The following is a 17414-nucleotide window of genomic DNA, read 5'->3' on the forward strand; positions in this document are numbered from 1 at the left end:
TGCCAGACAGAGAAGCGTGATTGGTCACTCCAGAGAACACGTCCAGTGGCGGCGTGCTTTACACCACTGCATCCAACGCTTTGCATTGCACTTGGTGATGTAAGGCTTGGATGCAGCTGCTCGGCCATGGAAACCCATTCATGAAGCTCTCTACGCACTGTTCTTGAGCTAATCTGAAGGCCACACGAAGTTTGGAGGTCTGTAGCTATTGACTCTGCAGAAAGTTGGCGACTTCTGCGCACTATGCGCCTCAGGATGCGCTGACCCCGCTCTGTGCCTAGGTGCTTGATTTTATACACCTGTGGCCATGAAAGTGATTGGAACACCTGAATTCAGTGATTTGGAGGGGTGTCCCAATACTTTTGGCAATATAGTGTATATTCTTATATTATAAAGAATATTGTGTAGAATTATCATTAAAATCACGCAAGTAAATGCACATTTACTTGTATCTATCACATATTTTTGTTTATTTTTAAAGCTTTAACAAAGCAGCATCAAAATCTTTCCACATACACCTGTTTGGGAATAACTTGCCTCCAAGTATTAATAGATTATAATAGATTAAAAGTAAAGTCCATCCAAAACTGAAAACTCTGTCATTTACTCACCCCTTTCAAAACGACTTTTTTCTTCTGTCGAGCACAAAAGAAGATATTCTGAAGAATGCTGCGAACCATTAGAACCAATATTGGTGCCCACTGACTTCCACTGTATGTAAAAACAAACAAACAAACAAAAAAACATTGATACATTTTTCAAAATATCTTACACAGTCATACAACTGACTGTGAAACAACAAGAGGGTGACAGAATCTTTTTAAAATGGACCCACACAAGCATACATCATGTTCTTCTTTATTCTCCATACTCATGGCCTTGCAGAGAGAGTGAATGGGACAATCCAGAAGGTATCATCTAGCTATGTCACATTGTTCATAGTTGCATTTATTAATTCATTACATTTATATAGTGATTTTCTTGCCCCCCAAAACGTTTTACATATAGAAGGGGGGAATCAACCATCACCAATGTGCATCATACACCCGCATGATACGACGGCAGCCATAGTGCGCCAGAACGCTCACCACACATCAGATTATCTGTGGAGAGGAGACAGAGTAATCAAGCCAATTAGAATATATGGGGATGATTAGGAGGTCATGATGATGAACAGAGGCCAATGGGCAAGTTTGGCCAGGATGGAGTGGTTACACCCCTACACTTTTCGAAGGACATCCTGGGAATTTTTAATGACCACAGAGAGTCAGGACCTCGGTTTAAAATCTCATCCCATAAGGACGGTGCTTTTTGACAGTATAGTGTCCCCATCACTAGAAACCACAGGTTGAGCTCCCCCTGTTGGCCTCACTAGCACCTCTTACAGCAACAACCATCCAGGTGTAAATGTAAAGCATCAAATACGCTGAAGATTTTGGTTTTGTTTTCTACATTTTCTTTTTGGTGTTTAGTTTAGAGGGTTTGGGTTATCAGTCATGGGAATCTCTTGTTTTTTTTAATTTTTGTATTCTATTTTATTTATTGTTTTGTAATTTGTTCACACTGCGTTTTTTCTAATAAATTGTACACAGTACTACACGTTATTCCATTTCATTGGTTGTTTCTGTCATTTTCACATGCTGTAACAATTATATCTCACTTAAATGTAACACAATCATCCCTCTATAACATCAAGCACATAATAAAGAGGAAGACTCAAAGGGGGTAAGAGAGCAAGTTTGAAGTGAAGGACAAGGTACACCAATATCCACGAAAGGGGGAAAAAATGGAAAATGGAAACTTTCACCATTGTAAAGATTGAAGGAAAAACTTGCTGACAAAAGAACAGTTCATACAAAAGGTAAACCTGGACCGCTTAACACTACACATACACTCTGGGGGAAAAAAGGGCAAAAATAGCAAAACATTAAGCTTTTAGTCTTAACCACAAATCATTGGCTTCAAACAGTTAATGAGTAGTTTAAAAAAAAAAAGTATTCCGGTTAGTTTGAGTTTAATGTGAGACCATGGGCCTGTCCCAATACACACACCTGTGGTACCTCTTGAAATCATGTGCATGTGACAGGAAGTAGCTGCACAATACTGTCCCAGATCTTAAATGCCAAAACTCAATGCTCTTAATCTCACTTCAGAATGGTATCTGAGGCTGAGTGTATCCCATCATTCATTTCCAGCAACTCATGTGCCCTGAAAATGTGAGTATTTGAGAAAATCTTTCCAGTGTTAGTAAAATTTATGAGATATTACATAGAATTTGGTAGTAAAACATTAAGTGCTGCACATATCATTGTTGTAGAGATTGTGTATTTTGTAAAACATTTGCAACGCTTTTTACAGTATCACAATTGTAAAACTGAGAAATCAAAAAGAGACCTAATAATGTTTTTAATCTTCTTATTATCTGGAAAATAAATATTTTAAGAGATTAAACCTGGAAGGGCTACAACTGATGTCTGTTTTTCACCATTGTAGTTATTCTGCAGCATTAATGAGCAAAAGTCATTAATGAACAAAGTCATCAAACATGTCTTCTAGCTAAAGGTGCTCCAATCAGGATTTTTGGGGTCAAACACCGATTACGATCAGTAGTATTGCTCGATACCGATACAAGTGTATACTTGTTTGTGTTCAACACAGTTGCCAAAAGCAGTTTTTTGGCTGTGGATTTCGGAAACATTTGGACAATAGTCATGTTCCTAGTTCAGTTTTTGAAAAGTTTCCATCATCACCCATGATAACTTTCTAAATGCATGTTTACTTGCTTCCAATTAAAGAGACTTTTGTGTATATCCCCATTTTGTGTATATCCCATCAGTCTGAACATGGAAGCCCAATCTGCAGCCTCTTCCAATCTGGCTAATGGTTAATGGCATGATGTTGGCCAGATGTAGCTCTGAAGAGATAGATATGGGGGGAGTTAAGGGGGATGTTGCATCTACTGCCTCCTCCCGTGGCCCTGTTTATCAGGAATTATTGAAAGTGATGACCTGGGCCATATGGCTAGACTCCATCTTGACTTGTTGCTGGATGAGATCAGGCGTGCTGAGAGAGGGATGGCCGTAAGACTGTTTGGGTGGATTGGGCCACATAATAACACCGGAACCAGACTAACTCCCTAATGAACGGACTCCCCCCTCAGGGTTTGGGAGAGGTTTTAAAGGAGACCATGTAATGAGCAGCTCTCCCCGGGAGGGTAAGAGAGTGAACCGCAAACCAAATCCAAATACATACTAGTCTCAGTCTTTGTCACATCCTTGCATTAATATCTTTTTTTTCTCCAAGTCTTTCTCTTTTACTTTCACTTTCCTAGTCTTTTCCTATTGGCCCACGCCGCCCACCTGGTCCCTGTGTTCCTGTGATGTCATTGACCAACTCTCCAATCCGATTGGTGCCCCCGTGGCATAGAAGTGGAGAGTAGATGCCATTTGTGTTTAGTGATTGCATGTACCCGGCTTGTATACCGTCTCATCTCCATTCATTCTACCTCTGTTATTGCACACTGGTCATATCCGAGGTTGGAGAAAGGGACAGGTAAGAAAGTTGTGCGATGCACACATAGGCATTTCACTTTGTATTAGATGCACTAGTTTAGGGGTGAGCTCCACCTGCTGTAATTTTGCGTTTGGGTAGTTAGCGTAGGTCAGGTAGTGCATCAGGGAAGAGAAGATTCTTTTCATTTCATTCATTGCTTTTGGCAGTTAGGTTAGAGATTTGGGCCGCAATTTTGTTTTTTGTTTTTATTTATTTCTTTGATTTGGAAGCCGTTCACGTCCCTTCTCCAATTCTCCCCCATTTTTCTCACTTTTTTGGTTCCCATTTGCCATCTGTTTTTTTACCCATACTTTGTATATAGCTGTATATAGTACATATTTTCTTGTTTTCTTGTTCTGTTTCCTCATTGTAAATATTTTTCCTTTATCCATTAATACAGTTTATTCACTATAGTTTAAAATAATGATAAAATATGAGTTAAACTGTGTCAGAAAAAATTAATCTTAATTATGTCAGAATACATGTAAGCAAAACACGGTCAGGTCAAAGTGTCTGAATAATTTTTGGATCCAAATTTTTATCGATTTTACTGTTAGTCCACTGTATGGAGAATTTTGGCATCAAGGCTAAAGTGAAGAGAACAAAGACGCAGTTCTTTAGGAAGTTTTATTCATCCACAGACATCTTCCCATTCTTTTCTCCTCTTATCCCTTTGAGGGATAAATTTATTGACTACAGGCGGACTTTATTTTCAGAAACTCCTCAGTGAATGTTTCAGTTCTGTTCTTGTATTCTGGGTGCTGTTTTATATCACTGGTGGGAATTACAGTATATCACACAGTCCCGCTGAAATTGTGTCTCCAATTCACATCAATGTGTTGAAGTTTAAGATCATCTTCAGTGGAAGAACATGGTAGGACAACAGAACCACCAATAACAGCTTTTACTGTGACCTGCAGAGACACTGAAATGACAGAAACTAGTCATTACAGTGCCCCAAAACATGAATTCCACTTCATCAGATTTCATTTATTTATCATAGAGAAGAACAAATGTCCACACATTTCAGGGTAATCACATCCTGATCAAATATAGAATGGGCAGCTCAAAGAATGAGAGCATCTCAGAGAATGGACTACCTGAGCTTCATTAACATTACGGGCAGTAAACTGTTTTACAAACTGCATAAAATAGAGTTTAGGATGTTCTGGGTTCAGTCCAACATTGAACCCAATGTGCTTTATATGAACTGTGTGTCACTGCAACCCAGCAGTAAACTTTTCACTTAGACCTCCATCCTGTTTTTTACCTACATTGGCAAACCACCCAGCTAGGGATTCCCGAAGGGAAAAAAAGCTGGGGAAATTCAGAAAGATGGAGGAAAGAAAGTTTAAGTGTAACGTACGTAGGCCAGTAAGAGCTGTGCGTGTAAACCTCACTCCCCTGATCTCAAGAGGTGCCCTAGCGGCTGGTGCTAGAGACTGCAGTCTTTAGCCTCCGAGCGCCCGACTCCCATGTCGGCAGACCGGAGTTCAAGTCCCGCTTAGAGCAGGCGGTTTGAACAGGAGGGGTTACATAAGAATAGGAAGAACCTTATTTATTTGAGGAAGAAGGAAGAACCTCATTTATTCAGAATTAGCAGGATATAAAGTTATAAAGTTTAAGCCTAATATTACAACTCTGTGAGAATTCTGAAGGAAATGAATCCGGCAGAGTCGGCAGATGCAGTTGTGGCTTTGTTGTTTCTGTAACCTAAACAAAGTGCTTAAGTTTCAAACATAACTGAAACCGGCCGTAGAGTTGCTAAAATTCTCTTAAGATTCTCAGTTAACCAAATATACTTTACAATATACCAAATATACCAAAAATAACTATGAACTTTTGGCGTTTGGTGGCAGAATTATATTGGAACTGTTGTTTCTACAGTAATTGAAACTTGTTAGTGTAGTAAGTTGTTCTGTTAAGTTGAAAACTGAAGCAAAGTGGTTTTAGTCCAACGTCTGTGACAGATGTTTTAACCTGAATAAATATAGTTTGAAGCCTGTGCTTAACTGTCTTAAAGTATAACAAAAACTGATGTGCACTGTTAAAAAAGAAAAAAATAGGCTAATATAATATATAGGCTAATATAGTGCATAATTATATTTAGCGAAAGAGTTCATTTCTCTGGCGAACGAACACACTGGACTCGCCTGAGGTAAATGTCACGTGACAGTGTTTACAAGCTGTTTTATTGACTTCTTTCCACCGTTGAAACACTGATTGAGCGATTACAGTGTTTCATATGATACATTTCAGTAAGTTTTACTGCATCTTTCAACATACCTTCAGATGTTTATTCATGCTTATTCTGTAACTAGTAGTAAATGATCGCGTTCACTCACACTCCGCGCTCCGTCACGCCACATCAAAGAGAATCAAAATGGCATTTCCTGTTTGAATTTCGTAGTGAAATGGACAGAATTTGAAATATGACACTTTGTTTCTTATCGAAAGTAACAAAAACTGGAGCTTACCGTGGTTTGTACCGTGGGCAGTGTATCGCGTTTTTTTGGTTTGGTTTGTATATCGTTGCACCCCTACATTTTACCTTTTACTACCAAATTATATGTAATATCAAATTTATTGAACTTACACTGGAAAGTTTTCCTGGACATATCGTGATTTCAGGTCACATGAGTTCCTGAACGTGATGAATGATGGGATACGCTTAGGGCCCTCATATACTTGAAGTGAAATCGAAGAAAGAACTAGCGACTCCGTTGAATCAAATTGTATAACTTGTTGTTTGATCCAATTAATTTTAAATGTATAATTAATAGGAGACATTTGAGAAAATTAAGACAGCTTTTTTCATAATTACAGATTTTGTAATGTAAGGTGTCTTATTTTTAAAACAAAAAACAAAAAAACATAACCATAAAACACTGGCCAATAGCTTTGAAAGCCTGAACATCAACATAAAGAGAAGTAGAACAAGCCAGACAAGAGTCTGAGCTTTTGAAAGCAAATTCTGCCCTTGAGAGAATTTTCTATACGACCACTGAATTAGTTCCTGTTCTTTCCATAACAGCAGGAAAGTTGTCAAAACATCTCATATTCTTAGAAAAGACAATATCCAGATAAGTGACTTTATCCTTTACTTGGAATCCAAAAAAGAAAGAAAGAAAGAAAGAAAGAAAGCCTCAAAAGAATCAAATGTTTTATAAATATTTAAAACCAAAATAAATCTCTCATCTGAAATCAAATCTGACAAAGTAAAAATGTCTATCAATATTGTTATTAGAAATGCAGACAGACTGGGATCGATTATAGTGTCTCATACATTATCAAGACACTAAAAACTTATAAGGGTTAAATTGTATAATTATTAAGAAGACATGCTGGGTTTGAAAGCACTGTAACGAGGCCTTGAGCAAGTGCAGGGGAAGAGAAGCTTTCATGGTGACACTTCAGTAGAGGAGAAACACTCACTATTAACTACAACTTTTGCCTCAATAAACCCCCAATTACTGCTTATTAATAGTTAGTAAGGTAGTTTAGGTAAGTTAAGTTTAGGTATTGGGTAGGATTAAGAGATGTAGAATGTTAAAAGTTAGAATTTAACCCTAAAATAAAGTGTTACCACTTTCATAATACTTTAACTTGCAAAAGAAAAGGATTTCGTTGTTCAGCAAAGTTGTCACGGTTATGGATTTTTATATTCTGTTTTGTTTAGTTCCTATTTCTCGGTTTCAGTTTTGGTTTCTCTTTGTTACTGATTATCTCTTTGTTTGTTTCTATTATCACAATATCAGCAATATATTAACGTAACTGACAGAAAAAAAAGTTCCTGTTTCAGTGTTTCAAGATCTCATTCTGTTATACAATAAGAACAAGCAGTGCACATTATTTTCTGTCAATTTATTATAGAACAGCAATATAACACTAAACTGTGTAATGCTTGGTTCACTGTAACGACTCAGAAGTGTGTTGATCCATTTGCAGTTTATTCAACAACAAGGGCAATACAGGAATCATGAACCAGGTAACAGGCAGTGGGTCGAGGCAGGCGGCAAACAGGGATAAATAATGGCAGGCAGTAAAGAGGCAGGCAGCAAGAATCACAGTCCAGAATAACAGTCCAGTCGATAACAGGCAAACAATCAGAAATAATCGCTCAGAAATGATAACCGTGGCTGATCAATACTTCGCAAAGTGCGGAGTGTGAGCGTGTGCTTTATAGTGCATGGATAATGAGAAGATAGCCGTCAGGTGTGCGCGCGATCAGTCCCAGGTATGTCAGTGTGGGAAATGTAGTCCAGATGGAAACTAGTACTCGGGGGAGGGCTCCCTCTGGCGGCCCGGGAGATCCGGTGCAGGAGCTTGTATCGTAACATTCACACTGCAAGCAAGAGTGAGGCATGATCAGCGGCAGAAAATGCGATTAATCATGACGTTCTGCTTGTGATTCCGATGTGAACACTCTCACTTGTTAAAGGGAGGATAGTTCACCCAAAAATGAAAATTATCCCATGATTTACTCACCCTCAAGCCATCCTAGGCAGTTTTTGAAGCCCCAAAAAATTCATCCATCCATTATAAAAATAATCCTTAATGCGTTTTTGTAAGAAAAATAACCATATTTAAAACATTATAAATTCAAATAACTAGCTTCCGCCCGACGACCGTACGTATACTGCGCAAATCGACTTGCACCAAATGAGTAACCCGTGACGAGATGTATGACGCAGGATGTAGGAGTATCGTAAGCTTAGAAATGGCTCTTATATCGAAATCACATTTTAGACTTCTAATTCGTGACTGGTGTTTTGTTTTTCTCTATCCTCTGCGCTTCCGCGTTCGTCATTGCGTCATGGGCTAGGTCAGAGGTCACTCTTCCACTGCAAATCGATGCATATGGGCGTCTGCTGAAAGCTAATTATTACAGTTAATAGTTTTAAATATGGATATTTTTCTTACAAAAACCCATCGCTTCACTTCAGAAGGCCTTTATTAACCCCCTGGAGCCGTGTGGATTAATTTTTATGATGGATGGATGCATTTTTTTTTTTGCTTTAAAATGAAATAAATCATTGGATCATCATGGGATGAATTTTTTATCTTTCATATTGCCACTCTTTGTTACATAAAGGAAACGATCCAGCGACATATGAAACAGATTATTATAAGCATGACGATTAATACAGGTACAAAGAGCAGTATATGGTGTCTTCCTTGGTTTTCTTGTTCAGTGGGTTTGATTTCTTCTGTTGATTCTGCAACAAAACAAGTTCAGAAAAAAATATTACAGCACTGTGATAAAGAAAACAGATCTATCTTTTATAATCTATTTTCCAGTTCAGACTGGAAATCAGGCTTTTTTTATTTTATTTAAAACATCAAACATGAATGAACTATTTTTACACACCCTTAATGCTCAGCTGTACTTTGTGAACTTCATCTGAGGGTGTGATGTGGCAGTCGAACTTTCCTGCATCAGTGTATTGGAGATTGACGAGTTTGATGGAGAAGTTTCCTCTCAGATGCTCATCAGGGAAGCTTTCAGCTCTGTTCTTGTACCGAGGGCCCTGTGACTCATTACCATTGACTATATCATACACAATCTCACTGTTGTGTCTCCAGTGCACATTAATATCTTGAAGTTTATGATCAGGTTCAGTGGAAGAACATGGCAGGACAACTGAACCACCAATAACAGCTTCTACTGTGACCTGCAGACACACTGAAATCACAGAAACATTAACTGTAAACGCAATGCGTTGCATGAATTTATATTTCAAAATACAATTCAGATGCTCACCTTTGTTTGTCAGCACTGCAAATACACAGATGAAACAGAAACTGCAGAGACACAGAAAACAGGTTAATTTAACTTTTTTTAATCTCACAGTACAGCATGACATTGGTAACAGGCTGGTTTGAGATGAGCAGATAAGTGCAGTTTATGTTTACCAGCTGCACAAACAAAGCAAGAAGTTTGGTTTTGTCAAACATGTTAGTCTTTTAACTCCAATTTTCCTGCTTGTCCACATTCAAGGCAAGTGTTTGGGAATTCAAGAGAGCTGAATGCAATGTCATGGGTTTGATTCTCACGTAATATAATTAAGATGCCTCCACCCACCCTCCAGTGTGATTGTTTGATTGTTGTGACTCTTTTTATATTCAGTGTGGACACATTGTTTGTCAAAGAAATTACATTCTTATTTTAAAGTAACGGCTCCCTGCATAGACTTCAATAAATCTAGAAACATTTATCAAATGATTATCCCCTTATTAATCTTGACTTTAGGCCAATATAGATATATGAATCCCACAGATGCTCCATTGGATTGAGATCTGGGGAATTCGGAGGCCAAGTCAACACCTCAAACTCCTTGTTGTGCTCCTTAAACCATTCCTGAACCATTTTTGCTTCGTGGCAGGAGCATTATCCTGCTGAAAGAGGCCACAGCCACCAGGGAATACCGTTTCCATGAAAGGGTGTACATGGTCTGCAGCAATGCTTAGGTAGGTGGTACGTGTCAAAGTAACATCCACATGGATGGCAGGACCCAAGGTTTCCCAGCAGAACATTGCCCAAAGCATCACACTGCCTCCGCCGGCTTGCTTTCTTCCCATAGTGCATCCTGGTGCCATGTGTTCCCCAGGTAAGCGACGCACACGCACCCGGCCATCCACGTGATGTAAAAGAAAACATGATTCATCAGACCAGGCCACCTTCTTCCATTGCTCCGTGGTCCAGTTCTGATACTCACGTGCCCACTGTTGGCTCTTTCGGCGGTGGACAGGGGTCAGCATGGGCACCCTGACTGGTCTGTGTCTATGCAGCTGACTGTGTCTGTGTCTATGTGTGTGTGTATATATTATATATATATATATATATATATATATATATATACAACCCGAATTACAGAAAAGTTGGGACATTTTTTAAATTTGAATAAAATGAAAACTAAAAGACTTTCAAATCATATACATAAGCCAATATTTAATTCACAATAAAACACAAATGTTTAAACTGAGAAATTTTATAATTTTATGCACAAAATGAGCTCATTTCAAATTTGATGCCTGCTACAGGTAATGAGCCTTGGCCCACAGGACACGACGGCGCTTCTGAACCATGTTCACATATGGCTTCCTTTTTGCATGATAGAGCTTTAGTTGGCATCTGCAGATGGCACGGTGGATTGTGTTTCCCGAAAATGGTTTCTGGAAGTATTCCTGGGCCCATTTAGTAATGTCATTGACACAATCATGCCGATGAGTGATGCAGTGTCGTCTGAGGGCCTGAAGACCACGGGCATCCGATAAAGGTCTTCAGCCTTGTCCCTTACACACAGAGATTTCTCCAGTTTCTCTGAATCTTTTCATTATGTTATGCACTGTAGATGATGAGATTTGCAAAGCCTTTGCAATTTCACGTTGAGGAACATTGTTTTCCAATCTTTTTATTGACTCTTTCACAGCTCTGCCCATCTTTACTTCTGAGAGACTCTGCCTCTCTAAGACATCCCTTTTATAGCTAATCATGTTACAGACCTGATATAAAATTTGTTGCCCCCGTGCCAACTATTTTGAGACCTGTAGCAGGCATCAAACTTGAAACGAGCTCATTTTGTGCATACAATTATAAAATTTCTCAGTTTAAACATTTGTTATGTTATCTATGTTCTATTGTGAATAAAATATTGGATCATGTGATTGGAAAGTCTTTTAGTTTTCATTTTATTCAAATTTCATTTGCTTCAAAACATCCCAACTTTTCCAGAATTCAATCCATCAATGCATCCCTATTCTCTCTCCAACAATTCAAATTTCAGAAATTGATTCTGAGCTTATTTTTTAACCGAACACCAGTATTTTGCTTACTTCCAATGCCTCACACACATACACCACTCGAACCTTCCATAAATAATCTTTTAGAAAGTACGGAAAGGTTGAAGCGGGCTTCATTGCACAGGATGCGCTGAGAGATGCACACTTTTTCTGATGTAACACATTCAGTACGCGATCTCGCCCGTCAGTAATTTCCTTACAAATGCTCTACGAAGTCATCATTTATGTCCTTTGGAATGCATTGGACTTATATATTTAAAATGTAAAACTCATTAACAGAAGGCTGCTTTCAATTTCAAAAGCTGACACGTGCTTTGTTTGTGAAGAGTGCTCGCGCATGCGGCTGTCCTCCGTGTAGTGCCCAAAGAACACTTCGGCTGTCTGGGTTCGTGCCCTGTCTGCATGATGTAATTTTTGTCATCCGGAGGGCTCGCAGACGTGCGCACACCCCGTCCCCAAATTCGAGATGGTGCGGACGGTGCGCATGCAACAGAAGATTCCTCTAGGTGGCAATATGCACAGTACTGAGGGCAGTGTGTAGTCGTCGAAGAAGAGTGTGGAAAGATGTCTTCAGGGATTAAACAGACAGGACAAACCACATCACTTCTTATATTTCAAAAGAGATCTGTGTGTGAATGCAGCTTATTAGAGCTCCCGCCGTCTGTGATGTCATTGTAACAATCAAACGACAGTAAAGATGAAGAAAAATCACTCACAGTTCTTGAATGGAAAATGTTCAGATAATCTTAAAAACTGAAAGCACTCTTTTGTTTATTGCTTGTAATATGTTTCTTTGCTCCTCTTTATTATTTGCTGCTTGTTTGTATGTTTTGAAGTTATATTAGTTTAAAATTCTTAACATACAATTGTTTTAATTCCATTTTTTCAATTTGTAATTACTTTAAAAAGTACTTATAATTACTTATGTAAGGAAATGTAAATGTAAGGATTTTAAGATTTTCAAGTCGGTAAACTAATTAATTAATAAGAAAAAAAGTAGATCAAGAATCGTTTTGGTATCAGATCGTGAGGTGACTAAAGATTCCCACTCCTAATATATATATATAATTTTTTATTTTGATGTGGAAAGTTTTAAAATGAGATCGTTGGGGAAAGATGTTCTCCTCACAATTGTGGCATGACGTTGCCGGTATTTTTGTATACTTTAGTAATTATTAAAATTCATGGAGTTATTATTTAATAACATATTAATTATCCATCATAACATAAAGACCAATTAAGTGAAATCATTCAGAAATACAAATATATTTATAAAGTAAACTTTAAATGGGATTCAGGTAGGGCTGCACCATTTGGAGAAAAAATCTAATTGCGATTTTTCTGGTTAAAATTGTGATTTAAAATGCGATTTTATAAAACAAATGAAAAAAAGATAAACAATACCAGGCTTGTTTTACTTGTTTTTAGGGCTGCAGAATTTGGCCCGAAATTTTGTGCTAATACATTATTTTGACTAATTATTTTTATTATTATCATTATTGCTAAATAAAAATATTAAACCAAATAAGAAATATTACTGTTGTAATAACTTTCATTATTAAAGTATTTAGCATTAGTATTTAATTATAAATATAACTATAATAATTAGAAAATAATATTTAAAACTTACCTGTTACCTGTTAACATGCAAGCAGTATGTCTATAAATCATTAGAAAGGTCTAAGGATTTATTATCAAATATTATATTATGATAAAAATCTGTCTCAGTAATTTCTTTATTTTTGTCAGGAGGTATGCAAAATCAAAAATGGAGTCCATGTATTTAATATGAACTACGTGCCTCTTATGCATCCACTGTGGAAAAAAACCCTGTACACTTATGCACGCTGGAGAAAAACATATTGATTATATGTTCCCCTCGAGAGAGGAATTATTTTTCCTATTTTTACCCTGAATAGGATTGAGTGAGCTTTACTTGGCGCTAAACATGTCAGTTTCACACTGGACGCCGGAGGGCGCCCTTGAGCAGATACTCCAAATATACGCAATGTAACAAACGCTGTTCCAGGAAATCCCCAATGGGCATCATGCTGTCGCTGTGACTGAATAAAAAGAAGGTAGAAACGCTTTGATTGATTAAACATGAATAAAATAAACACACGACTACAACAATACATGGTTTATATGTTTTCTTCAAGCCTTCTCAGGTATTTCCGTAATAATAAAGTATATTCATAATCCAATGCTAATCAAAATGCTATTTCAAACACTTAACTGACGTTATGAAGTGAGTTTGGAGTAAAAACACATTAAATGTTGTCTTTTGTTAGAAAAGAAGTTCATAAAGGCTTCTCATGTTTGGAAAGTTTGTATATTTGACGTCTTTTGCTTTTTCTAATGCAGTGCTCTCAGATGGAGCGTCATTTACTACTGATCACAGATCAGCTCTTCACTAACACGCTGTGTACATATAAAAATCGCAGCCTTTGCGATGTCATAATCGCACTAAGCCAAATCGCGATTCGATTCGATTACGATTAATCGTGCAGCCCTAGATTCAGGTCAACTGGATTTAATTTGCTAGTTGTCAACTATCAACTAAACTGTCAAAATGCATCAGTTGACATCTAAATGAACAAATGTTTCAATCAAATCAAATTACTATCAAATAAAAATAACAGCACATGCACCTGGACACAAAAAGGCAATACAACATGCTAATGGCTGAATCAAAATAATAGTTACAACTATTAACCTGTAACTCGTTAATTAATCAAACCACTTTTTCAACATGTCAAATTAATCAAAATGATTAATGCATTAATGAAAGGTTATGTCTGGTTTAATTCAGGACCAAAACAAACCAGGCCAAATACAAATGCGAGTCGTGCAAACTTCATCCCTTTTTGCACGTGTCACAGCACATGCGGCCCTATCTTGAATACATTATAAGACTAGGCCAAATTACTCTCAAATAAAAATTATGCACACGCACTGGGTCACAAAAAGGCAACACAGCTATTGTTAGTGTTAACCTGAAACTCGTTAATTAATGACGTTGAAATGGTTTTTGTTAATTTTAGTTTAAATTAGGATCAAAACAAACCAGGCCAAATACATATGTGATCACGCAAACATCATCACTTTTTGCACGTGTCATGGCAGATCTTAAGTGAAACGTGTGGGAAGTAAGTTTTGTGAAAACAGAATTTCATTAAAAAAATCATAAACATACCCGATGATCATGGTGCACCAAAATAAATAATGTATATAGCACAAAAAAATCCTGAGATAGCCGCCTTCTTTGTCAGAAATCCGAAAGTATCATGGCTCGGAACTTCTTCCACGTTTCAGGGTTCTCAAGCGGAAGTCGTCACATAACCTTCTTCTTCTTCTTCTGTGTTTATTATTGACTGATCGCAAACTATTTAGCGCATTACCACAGAACCATGGTGAACGGGAGAATTTGCTTCAAACAACAGCAGAAAAAAATCACGATTGTATTTTCACAATTTTCCAAAAGAGGTACAAAGATAAATTTACATAGAAAAAATATAGAGATTTCTATATCTGAGTGAAACGGCTTCTCGAACAATGCCAAGTGAGAAGTACGACACACGTTTGTCCAAATAGCATTTGATTCAGAATTCATCAAACGTACCTGATCATCATAGTGGCCCAATATTATCTATTAATGTTTGCATATAAATATTTCTGAAATGCAACTTTTCCAAACAGATTTTTTCATAACCAGGTGAACTGATCAGAAATACTCACAAGATGTTAATACATTCAAGACTCCTGAGCGACAAGTTGACTTTTCGCATGTACTCTCGACTTGAATTTCTAATGAATTTTCCTAACATCATAATGTTTCTGATCTCATTGGATCTCTAATCATCTGTTTATCTTTATTTCATCACTAAAAGACATGACCAAAAGCTCAGCTTTATTTCTCATCTTCCTTGGTTAGAATACAAAATATTTTGCTAGTTTCACTCAAAAATAATTATGTTTATATTATAGTAAAAATATGCTGGTCTTTTCAGCAGTTAGTTATAGTGGTCCTCCTGTCTGATGTGACATTTGATCTTATTATAAGCTATAAATTAAATGAGTAAATGTACTCAGACTTACATGAATATGAGATTGAAGCTCCCCTTTGTAAACTCCTCTGGGAAAACGCTGTTTTCTGGATCCTGATTCTCAGTGAAACATTTCTGTGAATGTCTTAATATCGTGAATATATTCCCGCTGTGAGTCTGTAATACACTGTCAAATCTTGACTTCAGTTCAACATTGTAAAAGCAGGACAAGATAGCAGAATTTCCAGTCCTCATTCTGACCTACAGAGAAAAATGAGAGAAAGAATTATATACAACAGGGAAACAAAGCCTGGTATTTTCATGAATTTGCCTTTCAAATGGGTTTTAAAAATTAATTAACACTTGACATTTTTCTACAATAAGTAACTTCCTTTTTTTTATACGGGCTCAATCCAGAAAGATCTTCCTCATAGTTCCTCTCTCTCGTTTTCATCCTGACAGACTACTGTACTGAGAGACTCGGTTTATATTCTGGTGGGAGGAGTAACTCAGATGTTTTAGTGGTTTTGTTTATTCTGACTTACAGTGAAACTGAAAGATAAAGATAAAGGTAAAGTCTCAAACACACATCCTTGTCATGAATTTGCCTTTCAAACTTTGCTTGTTAATAGGCATATAGTATCAGCATGTAGGTTTCATTGTGTGTTGCTTGTTTTAATTCAGTTAAACATTTTGAATTAATTGGAGGATATACATTGTTTTTCTTTTAATGTCTATTCTTTTTCAATGTTATAATGTTAATTCAAGATTCAATTAGATTCCATTAAAGCCCCCATGGACCCTCAAAGAGCCCCAGTGCACACCTCCATGTCTGGCTTTATTGTTCTCCACCAACCAAACCAGTTGAACATCTCAGAGGCTGTTCAAAATGAACTTTTAAATAAACGGTAGTGGGAGTTGATTATGATGAAGGGACACTTATTTGGAGTTCAAACACTGATTCTTTTCAAAGAATCTTTTCCATGTGTGCAGACCAATTAAAACTTGTATTACTAGAGGATTGTTGTTGGTGGTGCTGGTGTTTTTTTTAGTAGAAAAATGTAAGAGGATGTGTTCCTAATGGGTTTGTTGTTGTTGGTTGTGAGAAAACATTTAGTTTTAGCAAAATTTATAACAGAAATATCAAAAAAAAAAAAAAAAAACACTTCAACAGATGAACTATTTTTCGCAGTTTTTTATTTAAACTGAAAACTTGACACACAAATAGTTCAATTTCACACATCATTGATGATCAGTTGTACAGTCTAAAGCTCAGATGAGTTTGTGATGAAGCAGATGTATTTTCCTGCGTTAGCTTATTAAAGTTTTTGAGTTTGATGGAGTTTCCTCTTAGATAATCACCAGGGAATCTTTCAGTTCTCTTCTCATACGCTGGATCCTGTTTCTCTAGTAAATGACTGCTGGGAAATATATCATGCATGCTCTCTTCATCCTTATTGTTAACCTTTGTGGTTGGTCACAAACATCAAACTCAAAAACCTAACTTTCACAACTGTTGCTTAGTCATATTATCTTATAACAAACAAAGGAAGTATTGCAGTTACTTAATTTCATAATCATTCAAGCTTTCAAGCATATATTGCCTTAACTTAAAAGCAAGCAAATAATAACATTGAAACAGGTAAATAGCAATATCAATATCAATTTCCAAAACACCCCCTTCTTGCTATTTTATGGTTTAATCGATAACATTTATCAGTCTTTTATTTTGATCCTAAAGTTTTCCCTTTTTTGGCTTAAACACATCTTTTTATCACTTTATCCCTTAACATTTCATTTTGGGACCAATTTTCTGTACTCTGCTTGACAAAGTACTGTAAAAAAAAAAAAAGAAAGAAAAAGTGCCGCAGTAGCGATGCATCAATTTCATACTGGCATGCTCCTATGTGCTCTCTCTAAATGATAACTTCATTTTCATTTTTGGGTGAGCGTTCAGTGCGTCACGTTATCAACTTGTAAAATGAAATCTGCGTTCGTGCTTTGGCTGGCACT

At 37.0% G+C, this 17414-nt stretch overlaps 1 long non-coding RNA gene across 2 annotated transcripts; it reads right to left on the minus strand.

Moving 5' to 3' along the window:
- Window positions 1–7401: 7401 nt before the first annotated feature.
- LOC127504257 (uncharacterized) lies at window positions 7402–15840 on the minus strand. Of its 2 annotated transcripts, none has more exons than XR_007927319.1 (4): window positions 15454–15840; window positions 9317–9357; window positions 8924–9238; window positions 7402–8771 (listed from the first exon to the last, which is right to left on the minus strand). It is a non-coding gene; the product is annotated as an uncharacterized LOC127504257 (long non-coding RNA). The 2 variants fall into 2 exon arrangements; XR_007927320.1 differs by lacking the exon at window positions 15454–15840 and adding an exon at window positions 14552–15373.
- Between the last annotated feature and the right edge of the window lie 1574 nt (window positions 15841–17414).

Source organism: Ctenopharyngodon idella, chromosome 21, assembly GCF_019924925.1.
Source record: "Ctenopharyngodon idella isolate HZGC_01 chromosome 21, HZGC01, whole genome shotgun sequence".
NCBI classification, from domain to species: Eukaryota; Metazoa; Chordata; class Actinopteri; order Cypriniformes; family Xenocyprididae; genus Ctenopharyngodon; species Ctenopharyngodon idella.